This window comes from Perognathus longimembris, chromosome 23, assembly GCF_023159225.1.
Source record: "Perognathus longimembris pacificus isolate PPM17 chromosome 23, ASM2315922v1, whole genome shotgun sequence".
Lineage (NCBI taxonomy): Eukaryota > Metazoa > Chordata > Mammalia > Rodentia > Heteromyidae > Perognathus > Perognathus longimembris.
The window spans coordinates 5,844,023-5,870,929 of NC_063183.1; the positions used below are offsets into that span (position 1 = coordinate 5,844,023).

The 26,907-nt window shown below is 54.4% G+C and overlaps 1 protein-coding gene across 2 annotated transcripts in view; it reads left to right on the forward strand.

The window, feature by feature from the left end:
* The first annotated feature begins 590 nt into the window (after positions 1-590).
* Positions 591-26,907, forward strand: part of Sbk1 (SH3 domain binding kinase 1) — a 39,515-nt gene continuing 13,198 nt past the window's right edge. The window contains exon 1 of one of the 2 annotated variants that reach the window (XM_048332678.1): positions 591-1,312. The gene's annotated coding sequence lies outside the window, so the exon portion shown is untranslated. Of the gene's footprint in view, positions 1,313-20,734; positions 21,179-26,907 lie in introns of those variants that run through there. The other variant, XM_048332677.1, reaches the window with a different exon arrangement.

The following is a 26,907-nucleotide window of genomic DNA, read 5'->3' on the forward strand; positions in this document are numbered from 1 at the left end:
TCCCTAGAATCCAGAGCCTGCTTAGCCTCAGGCAGCTGTACAGAGCCCAAGTTCTACCTGGAGCTTTTTGTGTGTTGGTCATGGGACCTGAACTCAGAACCTGGGCATTGTTCCTGGGCTTTTGTGCTCAAGGCTGGCGCTCTACTGCTTTGAGCCACAGCTCCACTTGCAGTTTTCTGGTGGTTAACTGGAGATAAGAGTCTCATGGACCTCCTACCCAGGCTGGCTTTGAACTGTGAGCCTCAGATCTCAGCCTCCTGAGTAGCCAGGATGACAGGCCTGAGCCACCAGCTTCTTGACGGTACACATGGCCGCTCAGGTGGTCAGGGGCGTCTGGTAAGATGGGAGTCATTGTGCTACACGGAGACCCCAGGTCAGGGGTGGCTGGCTTGGGGGGTGGGGGAGGGGGAGACCTGCTGAGGCGATCAATCAGGGAGGCACAGTCGGAGCCAAGGTGCCGTCCTTGCCTGGCATGCTATGGCCTCCCGGCTCTGGCACAGAAGGAGTTAACCTCCCGGCTCCTCAGCGCAAGTGTGGAGCTATTAATACCCACAGCCCAGCCGGCCCAGAGCCGCTGCTGGAGCGAGGAAGCCGCGCGAGGAGCAGCAGCCTGTAGTCGCCAGCCTAGCCGGACCCCAGGGTCAGAACTTGCCCAGGAAACACGTGGGCAGCGTGGACACGGGGACCAGCTCCCCTACCCTTCATCCACCGTCACCTTCAGGTCTCTGCCTGCTCCTCTGGAAGCCACCTATGCCACCCACCGCAGCAGAGGGTGGCAAACTTTCTTGGTGAAGTGGGCAGATAAGGAGGAGCAGATTGCTGGACAGACTGATGGACAAAAGGACACGTCACCTCCAAGCCTGTCCTCTCTGCCCTGCCTCTGACTGACAGCAGCAGTGCGGTCAGCCAGGGGAGCCGCAGGCAGGGAGGGGACATCCGTCCACCTGCTGCCACCTCCGCCAAGTCCCCTCCCGCAGCTGGACGCTGCCGACCGGAGCTCCCGTGAGAGAGCCTCGGGCTCTTCCCCCACCGAGGCGACGGGCAACCGCTGTGGGAAGGCACAGGTGGCAGGGGGGCAGGCACAGGGTCCTGAGGCCGACAGGTTGCTGACTCTGGAGCGCCATGGCTCAGGGACCCCCTCCCTGGCCAGGGACGATGTTGCTGGGGTCCCCAGTGGTCCCCCATGCCCTGTCCTGGAGCTGCCTCCCGCCTGGCCCCTGGGCTGTGGAGCCGACGAGGTTCCAGCCTTCTGCTTGGTCTGTTTCCATCGGGAAGAGGAGGAGGAGCTGCTGGAGGAGGTCCCGCTACGCAGGTCAGTGCCCAGCGCCCAAGGTGGCAGGGATGAGGGCAAGGCCCTGGCTTGGCCCTCCCTCCGGGGTCCACTTACCCATCTGTCTGTCCACCTTGCCATCCATGCCCACCTCTCTGCTGGGACTCAGATCGCTCACCTGGGAGGAAGGGGAGGGGGGTAGCACAGCCTTCCTCCCATTCCTCCCACTCTGGTCCCCCAGTGACCTTCCATTCCGGGAACCTTCCATGACTCCTGGCACCCCCAGGATGAATCAACCCACTCAAGGTCCGTGTCATCCAGGCTGACACTCCCAGGGAAATGCTCCCTTCCCCTAGGCCCGGCTGTAATGCCTCCTCTTCCAGGAAGGCCTCCAGAAATCCCAGGTCCACCACAGCCAGAAACCCCTTCCCTTCCTGTGCTGCATGGGTGCCTAACAAGTGCTCAGTCTTTGTTTAATTAATAAGTACAGTGTGTGTGTGGTGTGTGTGTTCATGCTTGCGAGTGTGTCTGCACCCAAGAGAGATCAGAAGAGAGAAACAAGGAAGGTGCGATCGTGGGTGTGGGTGTGTGTCATTGTGAGTGTGGTGTGTGTGTGTGTGTGTAGGTTTGTGGAAGCAGCTGTGAGCTCTGGGCACCTATGTGGCCGGTAGGAGGGGCTTCACACCCCGAGCATGGTTATCCCTTCTGCTGGCTCCACCCTGCCTCCACCCGCAGGGAAGCCCAGATCTAGCCAGCCAAGCACATTACCCAAGCTGTGGGCACAGATTCGGGGAGCGATGGACAGGGTGATGGGGTCACCTCTGCTCCAGCCCCACCCAATCAGCACTGCGTCGTGGGGGGCACACTGGGGCCCCTTTAGGCCCCTGAAGAACAGGAAGGTGGTGTGGGCGCCTGTGGTGGTGTGGACCAGGTTCTGCCAGCTCCTGTGCTAGCTCCTGGGCCTTTGGTTTCGTGCCCTCATCCTCTGTTCCTCACCTGTGACGTAGGACAACACTCTTGGGTCTCCCAGGTCGGCTGACGTCACCACACACTGACGGAGTGCCCCAAGAGTGCCAGCCTCACAGGGTTCCAGCCTGCGGGCAGACACAGGGATCGACACAGATGGGGTACTGAGCGATGCTGGGGTACTGGAAGAGGGCGGGGGGACCTAGACCACCTCTGTCTGCAGGAGCCAAAGGAGACCCCATCAGGTCTGTCTGAATGGGCTCTGCCTCCTGAGGGGTATGAGGGGCTCAACATATGGGTGTTACAGGCGGCAGATGCACACATGTCAAAGAAACGGGGGAAGGCCGCTGGTGGCTCACGCCTAGAACCCTAGTTACCCAGGAGGCTGAGACCTGAGGATTGTGGTTTGACACCAGCTTGGGCAGGAAAGTCTGTGAGACTCTTATCTCCCATTAATCAATGCCAAGAAGCCAGGTGTCGAACTGTGGCTCGAGGGATACAGTACCAGCCTTCAGCATAAAAGAGCTCCAGGACAGCACCTGGGCCCTGAGTTCAAGCCTCAAGACCAGTGCACACTCTAGGATCAACTCTCTCTCTCTCTCTCTCTCTCTCTCTCTCTCTCTCTCTCTCTCTCTCTCTCTCTCTCTCTCTCTCTCTCTACATGGTGGGGATGGTAGAGGACAGACAGTAGAGGGCTGAGTCACTTGCCTGGCCTGCTGGCCTGAGGGTTTGATTCAGACCATCAGGGAGAGCTTGAAGCCGACAGGGCTGGTTTGACGATTCAGTGAAGTTAGACAGGAAAAACCCTTGAACTTCAAAGCAATGATCTCATGGTGCTATGATTCTCAGAGTGGGGCTTACAATGTTGAAGGAAGGAGGAAAAAGAGTGAGGGAGGAAGGGAGGAAGGAAAGAGGAAAGAATGGAAGGGAGGAAGGAAGGAAGAAGGAAGGAGGAAGGAAGGAAGGAAGGAAGGAAGGAAGGAAGGAAGGAAGGAAGGAAGGAAGGAAGGAAGGGAGGGTTATAGAGACTGACTATTAAGGGGCTGGGAATATGGCCTAGTGGCAAGAGTGCTTGCCTCATATACATGAAGCCCTGGGCTCAATTCCTCAGCACCACATATAAAGAAAAGGCCAGAAGTGGTGCTGTGGCTCAAGTGGCAGAGTGCTAGCCTTGAGCAAAAAGAAGCCAGGGACAGTGCTCAGGCCCTGGGCTCAGGCCCAGGACTGGCCAAAAACAAAACAAAACAAAACAAAAACCATTCCTCGGCACTGCCTTGAGTCTGTTTGGCCTCAGGTTTTAGAGGGGACAAAAAAATGTTCAATTAGAGCCCTTGTGTCTCCCCCCATCATGAAGGACTCAAGCAAGCCAGCATTTGGGAAGCCCTGAAATGCTGTAGAGTCAAGCTTTCATGAGATCCTGCCCCTTTCAGTCCTCCTCTCGCCCTCCTCCACCTCCAATCTCCAGCTTTGGGGACCCTTCTGAAGGGAAGACCCCTGGGACTCCTGTCCTAGAGGATGGTGATCTGTGTGTACAGAAACTGATCTCCATTCTGGCTGGTGGGCTCTGGCCCTTTAAGGCCTAGGAAGGGGCACAGCCAGACTGGGCAGAGACAGTGACCGCAGGTGCCAGGTGGTAAGGCTAAAAATACTGAGTGATGTGGACAGCCAGGCTGCGCTGGCTGAGGTAGGAGAGAAGGCTCGCTCCGGGTTCTCTGCTGAGGAGAGGCTCAGGCGGGAGGCTGAGTGAGGCTATCTTGCTGAGTGGAGTCAGTGGCTGTCCTCAAAGACCCCTCCCCACCTCTCCCATCCTTTCCCCAGCCCTGGCGTTCTCTAAATAGATACTTAGACACCCAGCTGCCGCCGTTAGCAGCTCCTGAGACAGGCTGATTCTGTCATACCCTGGGGACTTTGGGGAAGTCATTTCTCCTCTTGGGGCCTCTGTGAAACCAGTGTTAGAAGCCAGGCTCTTATGACTCCTGCCTGTTAATTCTAGCTATTTAGGAGGCTGAGATCTGAAGATCACCATTTAAAGCCAGTCCGGGCAGGACTGAGACGCTTATCTCCAATTAATAACCAAAAAAAAGGTAGAAGTGGAGCTGTGGCTCAAATGGTAGAGCGCTAGCCTTGAATGAGAAAGCCAAGCAAGAGGTTGAGGCCCTGAGTTTAAGCTCTAGTACACACACACACACACACACACACACACACACACACACACACACATGCGCGTGAAAGAGACAGACGGACAGACAGACAGACAGACGGACAGACAGACAGACAGAGAGAGAGCAAAGGCCCAGCGGCCAGTTCACCCATTTGTGGATTGAATGAGGTTTTCGAAGTCTCTGGGCCTGGGTGCTGAGGCCACAGAGAATGGGACAGTGACATAGCCTTAGAGGGGCTCACAGCCTCGCGGGGATGAGCAGCTCTGGCGGGAGCATGTATCAGATGTGCTTTGGCCCAGGGGTGAGCCGCAGGACACATCTGCCCAGCTGCTGTGAATGTGTCCTCACAGTGTGACCCATGGTGCTGTCTTCTGTCCAGCAGCCACCCGTGCAGGGTGTGGAGATGCGTTCATTACAGTGGGGTGAGCTGCTGTCGCCACGAGGCTGGAGTCGTGAGGTGCCAATGCATGGACCCTGGTACCCCATCCTGCAGAGTCTGAAGGATAGGGGAGGAGAGGCTCTGCTCTACGCAGACTTTCAGGGCTCCAGGCCCTCCCCATCTTGTGGCTTTGTCATCACTCGGGGCCTCAGAACACCCCCCCCCCCAAAGCTGGTATACAAAGAAGAAAGAGGGGAGATCACAGTTTGTTTATGAGCCAAAGCTAGGAATCACCATGGGCCAGAACAGCTCATTGCTGTTGCGTGGGAAGTTGGGAAGTGTAGTTCAGTGTGAGAATCTCCTGGGGTTATTTGAACATGCGAAGGCACCTGGCCTGACCTGTAGTACATACCCTCGTGCTCTGGTAACTCACACCTGTAATTCCAGCTACTCAGGAGAACCTAAGATCTGAGGATTGTGGTTCAAAGTCAGCCCTGTCAGTAAAGACTGTGAGAGTCTTATCACCAAAGAACCACCAAAAAGCCAGAAGTAGGGGTGTGGCTCAAATGGTAGAGCACTTGCCTTGAGCAAAAAAATCTAAGGGACAGCACTCAGGCCCTGACTTGAAGCCCTAATACCGAGACCAAAAAGAAAACAAAACGAAATAAAAACACTGTAAAGGGAGCACTTGGGGGGTGAGGGAGACGTGCGCTTGGCATGTATAAATAGGAATTTCACGGAGCTGGCCCTGAGAAGGGGGAGGCATCTAGGCAAAGAGGATAGAAAGGGCAGAGGGCCAAGGGCCAAGGGCAGAGGGCAGCTAGAGGTCAGTGAATGGAAAGTTGTGGATCGATGTAGCAGGCCAGCGCGAAGGCTGGAGACAGTGCCACATGGAAAAGTAGGAATGGCCAGCATCACTTAGACCTGGACAGCTAGGCTAAGGAGAATGGATTTTTGTTCTAGATGGGGTTGGGAAGCCTTTGGAAGCTCTTAAACGGGAAGAGTCTGATTGGCACTTTAAATCATCCCTCTGGGGAGGATCGATGGCTGCTAGGCCGGCCAGCAGGGATATAAGACACCAGTGTGGTGGTCATGGTGGGGCGGGGCCCCAGGCAGGGAAATCACTGCCTGGCTGGACAAGAGAACAAGAGGCCTTCCCCTGTGCTTGAATATGGTGTGTCTGTGAGCTTGTGCAGAAAAACTCCCAAAGTCTTACGTTAATGATACAAAGGAGGTGGAAATAAGCCAGTTGCCAGTGGCTTGTGCCTGTAGTGTAATCCTAGATACTTAGGAAGCAGAGATATGTGGATCAGGGTTCAAAGCCAGCCCAGGCAGGAGAGTCTGTGATCATCTTATCTCCAATGAACAACCAAAAAGCCAAAGTGGAGCTGTGACTTAAGTGATAGAGTACCAGCCTTAAGCAACAAAAGTTCAGGACAGCAAGTTCAAACCCTAGGATCAGCGTGTGCAACGCACACACACACACACACACACACACACACAGTGGAAATTAGCTGGGGGTTCTGGCAGCTCACTCAGGAGGCTGAAACTCAGAGGACTGAGGTTCAGAGGATTAAGACAGAAAAAAATCTTGATATTCCATCTCTAAAATAGCTGGAAACAAACTGGCCTAGGAGTGTGGCTCAAGTGGTAGAGTGCCAGCCAAGCGGGACCCTGAGGGAGTGATTCGAGTGGCTAAAAAAGATGCTGAGCTCCACAGGACCATGAGAAGTGAGGCTTAGGGACATCAAAATGGAAAGTGACTTGGCGATGACCAAATATAGGTTGGAGTGATGTCTTCCAGTTAAGGTGGTAGAGTGACCACACACATCTAACTCCGGTGTCTTCAAGTCCTGTTAAAAGGATATGGGTGGGGGGCTGGGGATATGGCCTAGTGGCAAGAGTGCTTGCCTCGTATACATGAGGCCCTGGGTTCGATCCCCCAGCACCACATATACAGAAAATGGCCAGAAGTGGCGCTGTGGCTCAAGTGGCAGAGTGCTAGCCTTGAGCGGGAAGAAGCCAGGGACAGTGCTCAGGCCCTGAGTCCAAGCCCCAGGATTGGCAAAAAAAAAAAAAAAAAAAGGATATGGGTGGCCAGGTGTGATGACTCACCTCTGTAATCCCAGCTGAGCCGGAGGCAGAGGTAGGAGAAGTGTGATCAGCTAGCCCCCGGCAAAATCTTGAGACTCCCTACTTGAGAAATAACTCAAGCAAAAAAGTTTGAGAAGAAGGGCTCAAGTGGTAGAGCACCTGCCTAGCAAACCTGAGGACTTGAGTTCAAATCCTACTACTGCCAGAAGAAAAGAAAGAAGGAAAGGAAAGGAAAAATGTGGGCACATTTTGAAAGTACATGGGCCATTTTTAAGGGGTACATGCACACGCACATGTGTGTGTGTGTGTGTGTGTGTTAGTCAGCTTTCCGTTACTAAGACAAGTAACAAAGATCAGCAGCTTATAAAGAAAAGAGTTTTGTTTGGAATGTTCCAGTCCTTGATCATTTGGCCCCAAAGCCTTTGGGCCTGTGGCAAATTAGCACATCACAGCCTGGCTTTTTTGGTCACATCATCACTGGAAAGCAAAAGAGAAGAAGGCAGGGTTGGGAGTGTAACTCACTGGTAGAGTACTTGCTTAGCATCTGCAAGTCCTCAGCACTGGAGAGAGGAAAGGACTGAGGAGGGGAAATCCCACTGTCACTTTAGAGGGAATGCCCCAGTGACTTAAAGGCCTCCCACTAGCCCGAGCTCCTAGAGGTCCCACCATCTCCTACTTATGCCACCACAGGGCCCACATGTGCGGAACACTTGAGACCCAAACTATAGCAGTATGTAAAGCAGTCTTTAATTGCTACACATTCCTGGACCAAAACAAAGCTATTGTCTCATGCTTCTGTATATTGGGACATACTAAGCTAAAATTAAAATGTTGATAGGAAGCTCCAGGATGCTCTTGGAAGAGCTTTCTGGAAGCTATAGGGGAGAAACCATTTCCTTAACTTTTCCACCTTTCCCAAAAGTACCTGGGTCCATGGCCCCCTCTCACCATGCCCTGGAAAGCGGCAAAGCTGATTCATGTGATGAAGTAGTGGCTGAGCTCACTTGACACTCTGACAACAAACCTGAGACTGACGATATACATATGGAAGGAAGGAAGAGAAGAAAGAAGGAAGGAAGGAAGGAAGGAAGGAAGGAAGGCTAGCAAGCAAACAAGCAAGCCAGTAGGGCACCAATGGCTCACATTTGTATTCCTAGCTACTCTGGAGACTGATGTCTGAGGATCACGGTCCGAAGCCAGCCCCAGGGGAGAAAGTGCATCTCCAATGAACCACCAGAAAACTGAAACTGGAAGTGGCTCTGTGTCTCAAAGTGGTAGACTGCTAGCTTTGAGAAAAAAAAAAAAAATCTCAGGGACTGTGCCTAAGCCTGGAGTTCAAGCCCCACGACCAACCAAAGAAAGAAGGAAAGATTTGTTTGGCTCTCAGTTCTGGAGGCCTAGAGTGTGGCAGCCACCACACCTGCTCAGCTTCTGGTAGCAGAAAGGTGTGTGTGGGGGGGGAGAGAGAGAGAGAGAGAGAGAGAGAAGAAGCCAAGCCCGGGATAGCCTCACCCTATAATCCATCACCTGCTCTCCACTCCCCAGAGCCTGGCCTCCATCCCTGAGGCTCCGCCCCCTGACTCAGGCCCCGCCCACCCAGCTCCACCTCCCAACAGGGCCACACCTAGGAATTAAAGTTCCAAGGAGCGATTTGGGGGAGATACTTTCCGAGTACAGGGGTTGAGCTCACTTGAATAATCCAGAATAAGATCCCTGACCTCAATCACATGGACTCCAGTGAGGTAAAATATTTTCACGGGGAATTATTTAAGGGATTATGACAGGGACATTTTGTTTTGCCGGGCAGTCTTATTGTGCACATGACAGCCTCACACACCGATCGCAAGAGATGTGATTGTGCATGAGCATCTTGGAATCTGGAAAGTTCGGGCTTAACAGCCCATGGAAACTCTCCCTTAGGTGAATGCTAACGTGAGAGAGATCAAGGCAAGGAAGGCCACAGTGTACCCCCACAAATCCCCAAAGGCGCCGTATTCATGGGAACCAGGGTAAAACTGGGGCTGAAAGCAGGAGGATTGATTTAAGAAGGGCTTTAATCCTGGAGTGCCCTTTCCCACGCAGAACAGCTGGGCACCGGCCCCTCCCCACCTGCCAGGCCTGGAGGCCCAGCCAGAGAGGACTACACAGAGGGTCTGACCTGGGGAGGGGGGAGGGCTCCCCCGGTGCTGAGGAGGGGGTGCGCTGTACCCACCTGAGGAATTACATGAGGGCTCCATGCGTGCAGAATGTGGGAAGTCCCCGTCCCCACTACTGTACCCCACTACCCCAGCTATCTTTGTCTTCTGCTCCCCCCCCCCCACCCCAAGTAAAATCAGATGCCAAGTCGCTGGAAGTCCCAGGAGCCTCCTCCGGGATTGGCTCTTCCATCTCTGAATACTGGAGCGATGTGTATCTGGTTATCGTTTTCTATTTCCTCTTTGCTTTTATATTTGTTTTTCCAGACGTAGTGGCTACCCTTCAAATTGTCTTCTTTTCAGTCATTTTTGGAAGACTGTGATGGAAACCCAGAGCCTCATGCATGTTAAACATGCACAACCCAAACCCTAGCTGCTGTGTGTGTGTGTGTGTGTGTGTGTGTGTGCCTTTGCTGTGTGCTGGTACTGGGCCTTAACCTCAGGGCCTAGGTGCTGTCTCTTAGCTTCTTAGCTTTTCCACTCCAGGCTAGCACTCTACCCCTTGAGCCACAGCTCCACTTCTGGCTTTTTGAAGCTTTTGAAGTCCTGCCCAGACTGGCTTTGAACCACGATCCTCTACTCTCAGCACCCTGAGTGGCTGGGATGACAAGGCGTGAGCCACAGTAGATTATGCTGTACACCTGGGTTTGGAGACTGTCGTGTAGAGAGACCCAGTGCCAGAGGCTGCGCCCCGCCAAGGAATCAGACGGGGCACAGGGGCTGCAGGTGGGCCAGCGGGGGGAAGGGCAGCACGCCCCAGGGAGCGGGGCGCAGAAGGTCCTGGGCGCGCCCTGCACCGCGCCGCGGCTGCCACCAGAGGGAGCGCTGCGCCCGCACACGCGGGTCCGCCCCGCGCCCCGGGCCCTGCTGCCGCCGCCGCTTCTTGCTCTCAAGTTCAAAGCTGAAGGTTCGCAACCACACACCCTTGGTTCCTACCGCAGGCTCACAGTTTCTGGGTCGTGTGGCAGCTCTGGGGGAGCAGAAGCGGAAAGATGGCAAGTTGGAGACCAGCCTAGACTGCACAGCGAGACTCTCTCAAAACCCTTGTAAAGTAGTTGGAGGGCATTGCCTGGTTTTTTTTTTTTTTGGGGGGGGGGGCAAGAGGCTTGGCCGCCGCCTCTGTCCCCCTCTGCTCCTCCTGCAGCCACTTGGCCTTGCCCTGCCAGCCCTGAAAGGGACAATGTGGGAGCGCATGTAGGACGGTGCCATCTCAAGAGGGAGGAAAGCCATGAGGCTAGTGGAAGTCCCTCTACCCCCCCCCCCGCCCCCACTCCTTGCTCAGTCCTGGTGGCTCTATGTTTGGAACAAACCCCAACAAATCTCCCCTCCTTCCTAGTATCCAGGGGCCAGCAGCTACCAGCATCTAGGAGCAATGTCCCTGCCAGGCACCCAAGGGGCTTGGAGAGGATGTTTCTCTCAGCCATTCTCCCAACTGGTCCTTAGCCCCATTCTCCTCTGTCCCAGACCAACTAAGAGCTGACCAGACCCAAGAGATGGCTACCATCTAATGTGCACCTGGGAAGACTCAGAGACCCAGGGCATGGAGGTCATTCAGGCCCAGCAAGGGCGATGTGTGTGGACGCCAGTACTGGGGCTTGAACTCAGGGCCTGGGCCTGTCCCTGAGCCTTATTGCTCAAGGCTGGCACTCTATCACCTGAGCCACATCTCACAGACTTTACTCCTTGGGCTGGCTTTGAACCTCAATCCTCAGATCTCATCCTCCTGAGTAGCTAGGATGACAGGCGTGAACTACCAGTGCCCAGTGTCTTCCTGTGCTTTATTCTTCCCTTCGCAGCCATCCCTGGAGTGTCCCCATTATTCCCATGTCCTGTTTATCCTCCCTTCTTGCTCAGACAGAGTCTCCATGACGAGAGCGAATTTTCTCTGCTTTGTTTATTGCACACAATGGGGTGGGAGTCCTCAATATTTAGGGGCCAAGGTATAGCTCAGTTTATGCACCTAGAAAATGTTAAATGCTTTGTCCACAGGAACAGTATTTTCAGTACTGGGGTTTGAACTCGGAACCTCACACTTGCTAGGCAGGCACTCTACCATTTACCCACATTTCCACCCACCCACCTGCCTCCTCCCTCACCCCCCCCTTTTTTTTGCTTTAGTTATTTTTTTGGTAGTATCAAATATTTATTGCTCAGGATCAACCTCAAATCATGATCCTCCTACGTAAGGCCTCCCTTGTAGCTGGATCAAGCAGCTAATCATCACACACCTGGCTTTTTAGTTGAGTTGGGGGTCTCTCCCTAATGTTTTCCTTGGGCTGTGCTATCCTTCCAAACTTTGTCTTCCAAGTAGCTGTGACTGCAGGCATGTACGACGACAACACCCATTCTGTTCTTGTAATCTATGACCCCATGATGGGGGTGGGGGAGAGAGAGAAGATGAGTAAGAGAAAGTCCTTGGGACAGCTTGAGAAAGCTCTGGGGACAGCTGGTGGCCTTTGAAGTGACTGGAACCAGGCTTTAGAGAGAGTATACCCTCGCTTGCCTCATGGCCCTAGGATTCAAATCCATGGGGTAGGCAGCAGGCTGGGGTGGATGCCAGGGCCTGCTCCTGGCTTCCTCAATGGGCCTCAGCTGTATCATCTATGGGCCCCGGAGCCTGCAGGTCCCCATTCCCACAGTTACAACAGGGATAGGGGAGGGCGTGTCTTTGCACACTGCTGCTAGCAATGACTGCACCCTGCCTGATCCTTCCCAGGGATTGTTGCAATTGCTCTGAAGAAGCCCACTGTCCAGACTCAAGTTCTAGCCAGGCACTGGTAGCTCCCGCCTGAAATCCTAGCTACTCAGGAGGCTGAGATCTGAGGATCGAGGTTCAAAGCCAGCCTGGGCAAGGTCTGTGAGACTCCTATGGCCTATTAACTACCAAAAAATAAAAAATAAAAGCCAGAAGTGGAGCTGTGGCTCAAGTGGTAGAGCACTAGCCTTGAGCAAAAAAGCTCTTGGACACCACCCAGGCCCTGAGTTTAATCCCCAGAGCCAAAATCAAAAAAGGAAATGAAAAAAAAAAAAAAAGACTCCATTCCTACACTCATGCCCTCATATGTTCAAAGGGGTCAGAGTTTTGTCCCCTAAGGGATGTGTGATGAGGACCAGAGGTGACTAAAGGCCCAGTAGCCTCTGGTGCTGGCCTCAAAGCCCAGTGCCTACTGTGGACTATGTTGATGGCCAGACAAACGCTGGTGCCAGGAGCACACAGAAGGTGCCTACGTCTGGTCCCCTCCCTCCATCCTGGCTGAACCCCTGTCTCTCTACAGCAGTGCAACTCAAGCCATTCTTGGGCATAGACTAAATTAGCTGAGTGTATTCCCTCCCACGAGGGGAGGCAGCTCCTCCCTTACTAATTAACTCACTTAATTAGGGCTTGCAGGCTGGCTCCACCCAGCCCTCCCTGTGCTCCCCGCCCTGCTGGCCTCCTCTGGCACCCCCTTCCTCTGCTCAGGCAAGCCCCAGAAGTGGGAATGGGGTGGGAATAGCCTGGGCCCCTCCACACTCAGACCTCCACTTTAACCCTCCCCCCAGGCCCAGCGTGCCAGGGCAGTGCCCTCCCAGGCTGCAGCCCATAAGATGACCAGAAAGAGGAGCAAGGTCAGAACCAATAGAACAAGTAAGCAGGTGAGGAGGGCAAGAGGAGCTGAGCGGCCATAGGTTCAAGTCCCCAACATGCATGAGGAGAACCCTCAAGCAACCTTGAGAAGCAGAAGGAAGCTCACATCTGTCATCCCAGCTACTCAGGAGGCTGAGATCTGAGGATCATGGTTTGAAGACAGCCCAGGCAGGAAAGTCCATGAGACTCCAGTTCACCACCAAAAAGCTGGAAGTGGCGCTATGGCTCAAAGTGGTAGAGCTCTAGCCTTGAGCAAAAAAGCTCAGGGATAGCACCCAGGCCCCAGAGTTCAAACCCCAGGACTGACACCAAAAACAGAACAAAACAAAAGCCTGGCACAAATGCATGCTTGCTACTAAGTGGGTGGCGTGAGCACAGGTTCCCTGGAGGGCAGGGGAGGGGAGAGGACAGCCAGCCCAGCAGTCTGGATTTGGGATCTGGAGGCTGCCGCCTGGGAGCGGCCTGAGACTTGGGAGACGCCAATGGAAAATAAACGGGCAGGAAGGGCTCAGGATAGCGTCCCTCCCGTTCCCACTTCAAGGGATAGAAGAGGCTGGCCTTGTTAACACAGGCCTGCCTCAGTTTCCCTATCAGGAGTAGATCCTCGCCTGCTGAAAATGCCTAGTGCATCCTAGATACCTAATCGAAGTCTAGAGGCTCATCCTGGGAAGAAAAGCATTTGGAGGGAGGGAGATGCTCAACAGCCTTTTGCCTCCCCAGGTACCCAAGCAAAGCAAGCGGGCAGGCTAGACATTGGACAGGGCTAAACAGAAGTGAAGATTGAAAGGAGACAAGTTATGCTTGAGATGTTGGGACTGGATTTGGAGTGAGAGAGAGAAAACCAGTCAGCACCCACAGCTGAGGGGGGAAGAGGCCCGGAGACCTGAGTTCCCAGGAGGCTTTGGCTCATAGAGCTCCTGTTTATTCCCCCCCCCCCCCAATATCACAGTTCCTTCGGGAACCCTGGCCTTTGGGCCCTGGTCATGGTCAGTGTTTTATAGTCATCGGTGTGATTAATGTAAGTTGCCACACACACACATACACAATCCCTCATTCATCCAGAAATTTCCAAAATGCCAAGACTGGGCTATTTGTCTCAACACCTTTTTACTGTGGGTAAGTGTGAATAAATGAAGGATGCATTCCACAAAGGCACACATGAATGAATGAATGAATGCATGCATGAATGGATACCTAAGGCAGGCCTGAGAACTCACCCATCTCCCCACAAGGCCCCAAGAATAACACCCGGAGGGGCAGGAGCAGTTCCGAGGGTCTGAAAGTCCTTCCTGGGCAGGCTGAGGACATCCTGAGACATGTTTGCAGGGAAGGGAAGACACAACCAGAAAACAGTGATTACACACAGCAGGTGATGGGGATTATAACTCATTCTGCATTTTTACAAACTGTAAATCTACATTTACAAGAATACAGAGAGCTGAGGGTTGTAAGTGACAGAAACCCAAGTCTCTGACTTCAACACAAAAGAGACTTTTCATTCTGAGTCAAGTCCAGAGAGGCTTCAGGCATGGTTAGATGGGGCTCAAAGGAGGGCAAGGCTTCTGTTCGTCTCTAAGCCCTGCTGCCTGCTACCTTGGCTTCATCCTCAAAAGGTTCTTCCTGGTGGTTGGCAACTCCAAGTTCACCCCTTTCCGCTTGCTGGTGCAGTGGAGGGGTACTGTGGGGGACCCCTCCTCATCAGAACTCCTGATGAATAGGAAAGGTACAGAGGGGGACAGAGGTTCCCAAGGGGAATCGTGCATACGTAGGAGTTGTTTGGCGTGGACTCTGGATACTGCCAGCCCATGACATCCCAGGTGGCAGGCATTTGTGGCTGACCCTGCCCGTGACAGTCCCAGAATTCCTCACACTTCTCAAGGGGGGGGGGGCCGTGGGACCCAGCTGCCCACCCTGCCCTGGCTGCTCCCACCTATCGCCAGCCCTGGGTAGAGTCGCCCTGGCAGGAGGCTCCAGGCTGCCTTGGGTTGCCAGGTGAATGTGCCCCCACAGGGGTGACTGGCAGGTGACACCCCCTTGCCACCGTCTTCCTGTCTGGCTCCTCTATCCTCTCCTACCTGGAGTCACCTACCAGAGAAGTGCCTTGTTGAAACCCAAACTAGGACATCTTTGAAGCCAGGCCCCTGGAGAGGTGTGCTAGACAGCGCCATTCCTTCCCACGTGTCTGCTGCTCCTAGGGGTGACTTTGGTGACCCATCCCTCCCTCCCCCCAGGAGGAGCTGGCAGTGAATCTTTGCCTCTCTTTGGAAGGTTCTGGAGATGCAGGGAGCCTAGGCAGGGGCAAGACCTTCTCAATTCTCTTTCTGTGGCTTCCCAGGAGGCAGCTGCCTCCCAGCCCTGGAGGAACACAGGTATCTGGCACCATGGTGACCAGGGGGCCAGGGTGGCTACGTGTCCTGCCCATTCCCAGTGCTTCTAGAAGGCTTCAGCCTGCCCAAGCCACCCAAAGTAGCTCTTGGATATGGCTTGAAAAAACACAGACTTAGGCTGGGAATGTGGCTCAGTGGTAGAGTGCTTGCCTAGCATGCATGAAGCCTCAGTACCACATAAACAGAAAAGGCCAGAATTAGTGCTGTGGCTCAAGTGGTAGAGTGCTAGCCTTGAGCACAGAGAGGCTCAGAGACAGTGCTCAAGCCCTGAGTTCAAGCCCCACAACCAACAAAGCTCCACCAACACCAACAAAGCCAGAAGAGGAGGATGGCTCAAGTCATAGAGCTGTAGCCTTGAGAGAAAAGCTAAGGGACAGCTCCCAGGCTGTAGTTCAAGTTAGTACTGGTACACACACACACAAACACACACACACACATACACAGAGTGAAGAAGATTACAGACAAGTGTAAAACGGTGCCGATCCGCTGCTAGAATCAACGTTAACATTTTATCATATTTGCATCCGATCTTCTGACTAAAAAAGACAAAACATGACAGATCAAAATGAATTTCCATCGCACCCCCTCCTCATTCGGTTTCCTGGATTCCATCCCCAGGAACAACCGAGAGCTTTTGGAGCGCTTTCTCCCACAGCCTGGCTCCTTTCCAACCCCAAGGAACAGAGAGAGTCCCCAGCTCAAAGCCACTCCAAGAGCAGCCCCGCCGCTGCTCTGCGTGCTGCCGCTGAGAGCAAGGCTTTGTTCACACCTGCCATCACAAAGAACTTCCCAGCCTCACTGGCCACCCGCCGTGGCGGAGTAGTATCTGCCAGGCAAGGGGAGGAGGGGGGACTGAAATCACACTCACTGGAACACCGTGCTTTTCCACTTCACAGGACATCCTCCAAAACCAGGGATACCACATGTCGGAACATCAGGCCGCCACCCTCGCTTCTCTCTGACTCTCCTCGCGTGCTGGTAGACTTCTGGCTGGCTAGTTAGTGTCCTTGCTTTCATTGTGTCCGTACTAGTTTCTGCCCAGCCTGGCTTTGAATCACAATCCTCAGCTTTCAGCCTCCTGAGTACCTAGGATTACAGGCCTGAGACACCAGCGCCTGGAAAGGCAGCATTGCTTGTTAACAGCTCAGAGCCAGCAAAAGTGGCTTGCCCCTGGGTGAAAGGATGAAGAACTATAGAGCACTGCACACAGCTGCCTTAGTTCCTGTCTTCAAAAGCACGTTTGTTGGTTCAAGTCCTCCGAGATGCAGGCTGAGGTAGAGTCAGATGGATGAGCACTTTATTGGAGAGGAAACATTTGGGAAAGAGGAAAAAAGAAAGGAAAAAAAAGGGGGGGGAGGAGCCAGGGGAGGCTGGGAAATCCATCAGATCATAGCAGAAGGAGAGAAGGAAGAGCAATGAGCGCAGTGCAGGATGGAGCAGGTTCCCACAAGCCAAGGGGAGTCCTGCATCCTGGGTGCACCACACCACCTTGGGAAGCAAAGCCAAGGGAACCGTAGGTGGGTCGAGGCTTTGGCCCTTGGTGAATAACTTTCCCTGAAGTCAACAGTGTGGGTGGCCTGAGGGTACAGCCACCACATTCTACCCTTTGTCCTGCAAAGCAATTCCATGTACCTTGAGAGGGGACCCTTGGGAGATGGAGATAGTGAAACTGCCCTTCTGCAGCCACATGCTCAGCTGCCCCTTTGCCAGGTCCTGATGGGTTAGCTGGCCCAGCCTGAGGGCTCAAGAACAAAGAACGCAGCGTCACCATGATCTGCCTTAGTTTCTGTCTTCAAAAGCACACTTGGAAAGCAGGGGCTCCCACCTGCAATCCTAGCTACTCAGGAGATTGAGATCTGAGCATCCAGGTTCAAAGTCAGCAGGGCAGGAAAGTCTCTGACAGCCTATCTCCAATGAATCACCCAAAAGTCAGCAGTGGAGCTGTGGCTCAAAAGGTAGAATGCCGGGGCTGGGGATGTGGCTTAGTGGTAGAGAGCTTACCTAGCATGCATGAAGCCCTGGGTTCCATTCTTCAGCACTACATAAACAGGAAAAGCCAGAAGTGGCGCTGTGGCTCAAGAAGCTCAGGGACAGTAGTCAGGCCCTGAGTCCCAAGCCCCAGGACTGGCAATCAATCAATCAATCAATCAATAATGGTAGAATGCCAGCCTTGAGCTAAGAGATAGTGCCCAGCCCTGAGTTTAAGCCTTAGTACTGGTGCGTGCTCACGCACGTGTATGGAGAACTAGGGGGTGGGGGGAGTCATGCGGCTTAAACTCAGAGCCTGAGCACTGTTCCTGAGCCAAATGAGCTCAGCAAATAACTCAAGGCTAGTGCTCTTTGAGCCACAACATCACTTCCAGTTTTCTGGTGGCTGATTGGAGAGAAGAATCTCAAGGGTTTTCCTGCTCAGGCTGGCTTTGAACCACGATTCTCAGATTTCAGCCTCCTAAGTAGCTAGGATTACAGGCGTGAGCCTCCTAAAGGTATCTACTGCCTCTAAACACCACCACACTTAGGACTAACTCTTTGACACTTGGGTCTTTGAGGGACATTGCAGACCCAAACTACAGCAATTGCCATGGCTGGGAGTGTCAAGGCTTGCCTCTCTCTAGGCTGTGGAGAAGAAAGTAAGACAATGTTCTGGAATTCATCTCCTCCCACATCCTCCTTCTCCAGCCCCTCTCTACTGTGTACCCAGCTCATTTTTTTTTCCAGTCCTGGGGCTTGAACTCAGGGCCTGAGCACTGTCCCCGGCTTCTTTTTGCTCAAGGCTAGCACTCTGCCAACTTGAGCCACAGTGCCACTTCTGGCCTTTTCTATATGTGTGGTACTGAGGAATCAAACCTAGGGCTTCAAGTATAGGAGGCAAGCACTCTTGCCACTAGGCTATATTCCTAGCCTCCCAGCTAACTTTTTATCATTTGGCTTGTTTGGGGACACCAAAGGCCTCCCATGAAGAGGATCAGAACAAAGTTAGTGTATGGTACTGAACTTAGAATCTCAAGTATATTCGGCTTGTTTGCTTAGCCGGCACTCTACTACTTGAACCACACCTCCAGCCTGGCTTTTTGCTGGTAATTTTAGAGATGAAATCTCAGACTTTCCTGCCCTGGCTGGCTTCAAAGGATAAATCCTCCAGATCTCAGCCTCCTAGGTAGCTAGGATGACAGGTGTGGCCACCAGCACCTAGCAGAATTTGAGTCTTGGCATTGGTAGGACAAGGAGAAGTGGAAGAAGAGGGAGACACAAGGAGCTGTTTTGAGAGGAGCTTATTCAGAAAGTGGGAATTATGTTCGCCACATTGAGAACTAAAGGTACAAAGGCTTGGAGGGCTGAGAAGACGGATGGTTCATAACAGCCCAAGGCCAAGGCCAAAGAGAGGAGAGAGGTTCTCAGATGCGAACAGCCTTGAATTGCAGGATAAAGAGGGTACACTTTAGCCAGCAGAAAGCAGGGAGTCCCCAGCAATCTCTTGTGGACGAGCAATACAATCCAACTTGTAATTTTTTAATGCTGACAGCACCAAGGACTTGGATTGTAGAAAAAATGGGTTTAAGTAGAAAGTAGAGAGGCTGGCTAGGAGCTAGATAAATACGCATTCTCAGTCATCTGGATTGCCAATCCGTAACCTGCAGACCCCGTTTGTGCCAAAGCTCTCGCGATATTTCTGAAATGGGAAGTCATTTCTGAATTGGGAATTCAGTTAACACATCTAAAAGTTGGAAGATTTTATGTTCAAATTTATAATTTGCATTAGATTTCCTGATTTTCTTGAAATACCAACACAGTATGTGATGCTTCTTCATCTGACTCATCTCTACCAATCCCTAACCCTTACACCTGACCCCTACTTCCTTCTTTAGAATTTATCTTGTGTGTAGGTGAGTTTGCCATCACTGGGACTAAATATTTTAGAAGCATTGGGAATTCTTAGGAAGAGGTGGTTGAGAAGGGTCTGATGAAAGATTAGGAGAAAGAGGAGGGGAAGTGCTTGGTATGTTGGGGCTTATAATTATTATTATTACTAATATTGGGCCTTGGACTCAGGGCCTGTGTGCTGTCCCTGAGTTCGTTTGCTCTAAGCTAGCACTCTACCACTTGAGCCCCAGCTCCACTTCTGGCTTTTTAGTAGTTAACTGAAGATAAGAGTCTCGTGGATTTTTTTCCTTTCCTGGCTGGCTTTCAACTGTGATCCTCGGATTTCAGCCTCCCGAGTAGCTAGGATTGCAGGTGAGAGCCACCTAGCCTCCGGCCTTTTTATTTTATTTTATTATTATTATTTTTAGGAGAGTGCTGCCCCAGGCGTAAGGGGCAGAGCAGGATGTGCTGTTCTCTTTGTATCTCGTCTTCATCTATAGTCATCCCTCACCAATTTCTGGTTATCAAACAAAGCTCCTTCACACCCAGGTGGTTTTGTATATGCTGCTGTCTGTCAGTGCCAGAATTCCCTTCCTCTCCTGTTAAACGGGGTTCGTCCCTTTCAGCAGACTCCACCTGGGCTGTGCGACCTCCCCCGGGATCCGAGTGTATAACCTCTTCCCTTAGCAGACTGGTAGCTCTCTAGGGTCTCGCTGGAAATAGTATGGACGGATGCATGATTGATGGATAGATGGATGCATGCATGCATGCATAGATGGATGGATGGATGGATGGGCGGACGGATGGACAGATGGATGAATGGACGGTCCGACGGACAGATGGACGGATGCATGCATGCATAGATGGATGGATGGACGGACGGACAGACAGATGGACGGATGGATGCATGCATGTATGCATAGATGGACGGACGGACAGACTGGAGGTTAGGTGGATGCCCATGGCACTGGAGGCCAGGGTTTGTCTTCCTCCTTGGCGCAGACCTGCGTTCCGCCCTCCGAAGCCCTTGGCAGGCGCAGTCTGGGGCAGTCTGGTCTCCGAGGGCCAGACAGCTGGACCAGGTGACCCTCGGAGTCTCCCCTGAGTCCTGTCTGACCTCGTTCTCGCCCCCTCGGGAGCTCTGACCTAGAAAAGGCGGGGGTGGGGGTGAGGACGGAGACGGAGCTCACGGGCGCTAGGACCCAGAGCGGCCGGAAGGCGGGTGCGGGCGCCGCGCGGCCTCCTCGGCTCCGGGACCCCGAGCGCCCACTGCGCGCGGCTGGAGGGCGCGGCGCGGGGTGGAGGGGGGGGACAGTGCGGGGAGCGCGCATGCGCCTGGGGAGCGCGCCGCTCGGGCAGTGCGCGTGCGCAGGGGCGCGCGCTGCGCGGGGCGGACAAAGGGGCGGGCGGCGCGCGCGCGCGCGGGCCGGGGGGCGGAGCCGCGGGCCGGGCGGGCAGGTGCGCGCCGGCGGGAGGGCGGAGCCGCGATGCCGCGATGGAGCGCAGCCCGGGCGGGCACCGGCGCTGGGGCCCCGGCACCGGGAGGAGCGCGAGGCGGATACGCAGCCAGACCCCGCGCCCGGCTGGAGCTCGGAACCGCAGGGCCGGGCTGGTCGTAGCGGCGGCGACGGAGCCCCCCAGCGGCTGAGGGGCTGTGGGCCCAGCTCCCGCCGGCGGTCCGGGACGCTGCGGGCTCCCCCCCCCACCGCAGCCGGGGGACACGGGCAGACCCCCGCCACATCCAGGAGCCGACGAGCCCCCAGGACCCGGCGCGGCGCGAGCTCCCGGCGGGAGCCAGCGGTGACTTGGCGCACTCGGCGGGCAGCGACCCCGAAGACTCCCGCCGTCCCGCCGGTGCCCCCCACGACCCCGGGCGCCGTTCCCCGGCCCGCGGCTGCGGGACCCGCACTGGGGAGCCCGGACGCTGCAACTGCACACCTCAAGACGCGAAGACCCCGCTCAGACGCCCCTGGCTGGGGGGGGGGGTGTCCCAGCCCTCCCCCAACGCTGGTCCCCGGAAACCCCAAGTCTAGGGACCAGTGGACAGCAAGAGACACCCCCCAGAAGCAAGAACCCTCGGGGATCCCGAAGCCCCGGGACGCGGGCGACTGAGCCCCTTGCAACGCCCTTCGCACCCCGGTCCATGATTGTGGTGCCCTGAGCCCCCTCGGGCCGGGCTGACGAAGACCGAGACGGCGCCCAGACCCCCCGCCGCGGCGTCCCCGCGCCCCCAGCCCAGGTAAGCCCGGCCCTGGTGAGGGGCGGCAGGTGAGTGGCCGCCGAGGTCCCCGGAGCCCCGCAGGTGGGGAAGGAAGTATTGGGTGCGCGCCCCCCCTCCCCGGCGTCGCCATGGAGCCCGGCTGAAGGACGTCTCTTTGTGTCTCGCTTGGAGGAGCCGCCCCCTCCTCTTCTCCCTTCCCCCACCCCCACTGTAGCCCTAAGGTTTGGGCACAGCTCCCCCACACTCCCCCCCTGAAGGAGTGGTGATGGGACCCTTGTACCAAGGGGAGGGAGATGAGGGTGAGAATCCCCCCTTTCCTTCCCCCCCAAATGAGCCTGGAGTATTGGATCCCAGTCTTTGGGCTATGCACACCCCTCCTCCCAAGGCCAGGTTGAGTTTTCCAAGCGAAGTTCCCCCCAGGAAGGAGAATATTTGGGGGTGTCCACAGGTGAAAGGCCCGCAGTATGTGTTTCTGGTGGCCACTGAGGTTTGGGGCGTGTGCCTTTGTCTGAGAGGCAGGGAGGGGGTGTGTGAGAGGAAATGAGGGAGCTCTTATTCTCTTTGTGACTCCACTATCCACCCCCAGGTCGTGGAGGGGGTCTCCACCCAGACTCCACTTTGTGCTCTCCGCAAGACAGGGAGAGGGAAAGTCCACCACAAAATGAAGTGGTAGTTTCTGGAAGGAGGGGAGGAAGCCATTTCTGGGCAAAGCATCTTTCTGTACCCCTGTGTCCCAGGGAGAGAGCAAACCCCAGCCTGTTCCCCTGCTGCCCTCCCCTAATACTTCTGACCTCCCAAATACCCAGAGCCAACTTAGGGTTGGGCCAGTGTGTTCCCTAGAACCAAGGACACATTTAGGGTCTTGCATTGGCTTTCGCAGTGATCTCAAGCATCTTTCCTTGAGGTCCTCCTTTCCATGAGGTCCTGAAGTCCAAGTCTTGCAGCTGATGGAAAAGCCAGGTTGCCCCCAAGGAACCCGTACCCCGGAATCCTGAAAAGGGACTGCCGGGATCCCCCCAGTTTTCTCTGAGCCTGCTGCAGCCAGGCATTGGTTCTGGATCCTGTTGCTAGGTGAGCACACAGGCTGGGGAAGGCAGCACCCGGCAGAAAGGGAGTCCACCAGGAGGTGCTTTGTTCCTTCCATTCATTCAAGCCTCTGGCTAGTGTTGTGCTGGTGTTCCATGCACTGGAGCCAGAGCTGCTTTTCCATCTCATCCTGACCTCCTGACCCCAGACCCCTGGGCTGCTCCACACTTGGTTGAGCCTGTTAGGGTGGACCTGGTCCAGTCTAGCTGTCCAGCTCTTGACCCCGCCTATGAGCCACCTAATCCTTATGCTGGACTTGAGGGCCCTGAGCCTCACAGCATTGATGCCTCTTCTCCCCTACTTCCCACCCCTACTGTGGCCTCCCCACCTGCTCTGGCGCTGACCAAGGGTGGGGTTGAGGCCAGCTGGAGGGGTAGAGTGCTTTAGGTCAGACGGCTTTTAGCCTGTCCTGCAGAGCCAAGGACAATGGAAGTGAACACCTTCTGCATGGACTGTGGGGGAGCCAGCTGCCCCTAAAGACTGGGTGACCTTGGGAAATACATGTGGCATTTCCCAGAGAGAATGACAGAGCTCACTCTGTGGCCAGCAGGGCGGAAGTAGATTTGAGTTGGGTGGAGAAAGAACCATCCAGGTGTGCCTTGGGTGAGCTGTCTCGGAGGGAATTCCTTTCCACAGTGGGTGGGAGCCTAAGACCTGTCACGAACCCACAGGCAAAGGAGTGAAATCAAACTGAAGGACAAGGATAGGAGTTACTGTTACCGGGGAGAACCATTAAGAGGCCAGAGGGAGACTGGGAGGAAGACCTTTCTTCCAGTCTAACCTGCAGTGGCTCCCCACAGAGTCCAGACTAAAGTAGCTCAACATCCCTGCCCTGTCTCCTCCTGATCTTCTAACAACCCTGACCTACTCTAGGCTTGCAGAGGAGCAGCCTATGCCTCCACCTCCCCTTTTGATTTGATCTAGGCTGGCACCTAGTCCAGAGCTGGATTTGATTGGTCAGTGGATAGGTGGCTTGAGGACAGTGGCATGTATCCCCATGTGCCCTGAGTTTGTCTGCATATCTAGACTCTGCATTTCAGACCTGGGCTTCCCTGTCCCCATCACATAGGTGTTACTGAATTCAGCACCCAGCACCTGGTATAGCCCGTGTAAAATAGCACAGAGGTGCATTTTGTGGATCCACTATCTCACCTGTCTACATTTGTTGTTAGAAGAGTTCACGTTCAAATACTGATTTGGAGGGTCCTTTTGAAGAAAAAAAAAATCAGAGGATGTGGCAAATCTAGGCCAGAGTCAAAGGAATGTTCACCTTGTTTAGACAAGGCACAGGCCCCTGCAGCGGGGCCCCAGCCCCCTCCCTGCTTGTTCACTTTCTGATGTGACCTGCTGGCCACTGCTACTGCCCTCCTTGTAGAAACCAGTGTAGAGGCTAGACAACTGTTTGCTCAATGAGCAGTCTTCATCTGTGTTTGTTCCCTGCGCCCCACATGACAAGGGGAGAATGTAAGCAGATCAGTGTCCATCTGGGGTGTGCAGGACTGGGCAACGATATGAACCTAGACCTCCCCAACCTGGCCCTCATTTCCCCCTCTGGCCCATTTCACACCTTACCTGGTGCCAAGTGCGTTCAGCCACCAAAGGCCTGTTCACTGTGCCACAGCTCAGGAGCACATGTCCCAGGGTCTGAGCCCAGGTTGTTACTGAGGACTGTTGAAGAAGGACTGTCATCAGGGTCTCAGAGAAAAATTGGGCTACAAATTACCTTGGCTAACAGCTCCTTCTGACATCCTAGGACTTAGTTCTGTATGTTTGTCTAGCAGAAAGGGTCTGGGCCTAGATGCAGCTGTCACTCAAAAATACTGACCTCAGGGCTTGACTGGGTGGTATGGCTTGCTTGGTATGTGCAAGGCCCTGGGGTCCAAAAAAAAAGAAAAAAAGACTTTCCCTAAACAGTAATGCAGCTGATGGCTGTTGCCAAGTAGGTGGTCTGGGGCCAGGGGCTAGCACTGGACTCCAGTCACTGGGCTTGGCCCTGGAAGTTGGGTCTTCCTTCTGGATAAAGGTCTATGGAAACCTGAGGTCGAAAGAGATGATGGAGCCTTGGGGTTAAGAGCACAGGCTTTGGATTCTGCCTGAGTTTGCACTTCACTTAGCTGCGGTGTGACCTTCATCAAGGCTCTTAGTCTCTCTGAGCTTCAGGTTACTTCTCTGTAAAACCAGGATAATGGGATTGAGGTTACAAAAAACCTGGGACAAGGTCTCCCAAAAGAAAGAGAATATGAGAGAGAGAGAGAGAGAAAGAGGGGAAAGAGGGAGGGAGGGAGGAAGGAAGGAAGGAAGACAGAAAAGAAAGGGCAACGGTCTTTGAGTTCACAGTGCTTAAGAGCACAGAGCTTGCCCCAACTGGGGGATTTGAGAAGGGCTCAGGACTGTGTTTGGGCCTCCTCACTTTGTCCTAGAGCTCTGTCCAAGTCAGTCCCCCTGGCCCAGCCCTAGTCCTGTTCCCTGGGAGAAAGCCCTCTCCACTTCCAGCCAGGCTGTTCAAGTTAAGACCTGCTGGGCCTTCATGAGAACCCTAGACTTAGTGATGACTCCTGGCCCCGGGCTCCCACCCCTCTGGAAGCAACATCAAGCAGTGCAATAAAGTCCCCTGTTCCCACTTCCATCCTATGGCCCCAGCAGAGTGAAGACAGCTTTCTTTATTTTTTGCCCAAGACCAGGAAATGACCTCAATGGCTAATGCTTTCACTTATTGACTGGCACTCTACCGCCTGAGCCATGTCTCTCCAACCCCAAATTGAGCTTTCTACTTCAGCAACCATTCCAGGAAACCACGCAGTTAATGTTCACGTTGTAAAGAAACCATTGGACAATTTTCAGAGCTTAGGCACTGGACCTCATCTTATTTAGCCCCTAGGATGGCTTTACATTAAGCCCAGAGCAGGAAGTTTATGAGTCTGGCGTCTATGTGTGTGAGTTTGAATCCTACCTCCACCATTCCCTCCCATGACCTTGGACTAGTCCTTAAAGTGGACCTGGGGGCTCTTGCATCCTAAAGTGGATGGAGGATGAAGTGAGCAGATGCCACACCTGCCCACAGCACCACCATACCACTATAGGAACCTGGCTTCCTCCCTGTCCCCATATGAAAATGAGCTTCCCCAGGCCAGGGGACCTGCCGCGACTTCCCACTGCATAGAATTCCTTCTTGGGGGCTTTAGCCATCACCTGAGAGGCAGAGAATGTTCTATCTGCCTCTGTGTGCTGGGATGTCACTGAGGGGCTGGGATACAGGACAGCGGTTGCCTCATCCTTCTCCTAGTCAGACCCCAGAGAGGTGGCACAGCGCTAGTCCCTGCCCCAGGCAGCTTCCCTGGTTCCAGCAGGAAGGGCGATCTGAGACTGCTCCTGAGAGCACAGGTCCACACTCTGGAGCCCCCACCCCAAGTGTCTCCAGGAAGAGCAGGGGCTGCAGTTAACACCCAAGGTGGGAAAGCACTCCACTGCACCCCACTGTCAGGGAGGGGGTCCTTCATCTCTGTGCCTCCAGTTCCCACCATTAGTAGATGATTCTAGCACTGGCCTTGTAGGGTTGCTGATGTGGTTGGTTCGGTAAATGAGTATTTGCTGAATGTCTGTGAATTCATTGTGTCAATTGAAAGTTCGATATCCACCCTCAAGGTCTGGATCAGAAAGGGAATGTAGTCCCACTTTTAGAAATGAAGAGATGGGGGCTCATTGGAAGGCTTTCCTGGAGCATGGTGCAGAGCAGGGAGAGATGGGAGAGGCGGCGGCAACCCCAGGGCTCCTGGGTCCCCAGGAGCCAGGCCCAGAATGGAGTCATGTGTTGCTTCACCTGTCAGGGCCCAGCACACAGGTCGCCTTCAGGAAGGGTTTGCTCAGGTCTAGGATATGTGGTGCATTTCCCTAAGGGTGAAACCCAGGTCCTTGAGCCCCTCTAGGATGGTGGCCACCTGCCCTCACTTCTACCCCGAGGCCTGCTCCTCACTCTCTTGCCCACCGCTTCTAGGCAACTCTTTGCTACCAGGAGCTGCCTTGGGTCCAGGGCCCTCCAGTTGCCCAGAGGGTGAGACCCAGGGCTTTACTTGCTCCCATAGGCCCGGCAGCCTGTTCCATTCTGGGCCCCAGCTGCGAATAGGCAACAGCACCGACTATTAATAGGCATCAGGATGTGCCCTGGGGAAGGGGCAGGATGCAGCAGCAGGGAGCAGGGACCAGGGCTGGACAGGCATGGAGCCACACACACAGCTCTGAGGACCTCAGGAAGCCCTGTGTGGGGATGTGGCCAGGAGGAACAGGTCTCCAGTTCATGTGGCTTCCTTCCTCAGTGTCCTTATCTGGGAGATGGGCGTTGAGTTAGACAGTCACAGTCCCTCTGACTTGAATGGAGTAGGTGAGCAATCTAGCCTGCATGGATGGAATGGAAAACTCAGCTCTCCCAGAGTCCCCAATGAACCAGGGCTCAGGCCCCTCTGCCCCGGGCCAGGCACTTCAGGAAACGCCCATTTCATCTTTCCTGCAGCCCGCTGTGCAAGGTGGGCATTCTCAGCCCTGTTTTCCAGTTTGAGAACATTCTCCTCTCCCTCCTCCTCCAAACCCAAATAGGCCGCTTGGTGGGTCATGTGTTTGTGTCAAAGGATCACAGGGAAGAGGGTGGCCCGGTTTAGACCCTGGGGAAT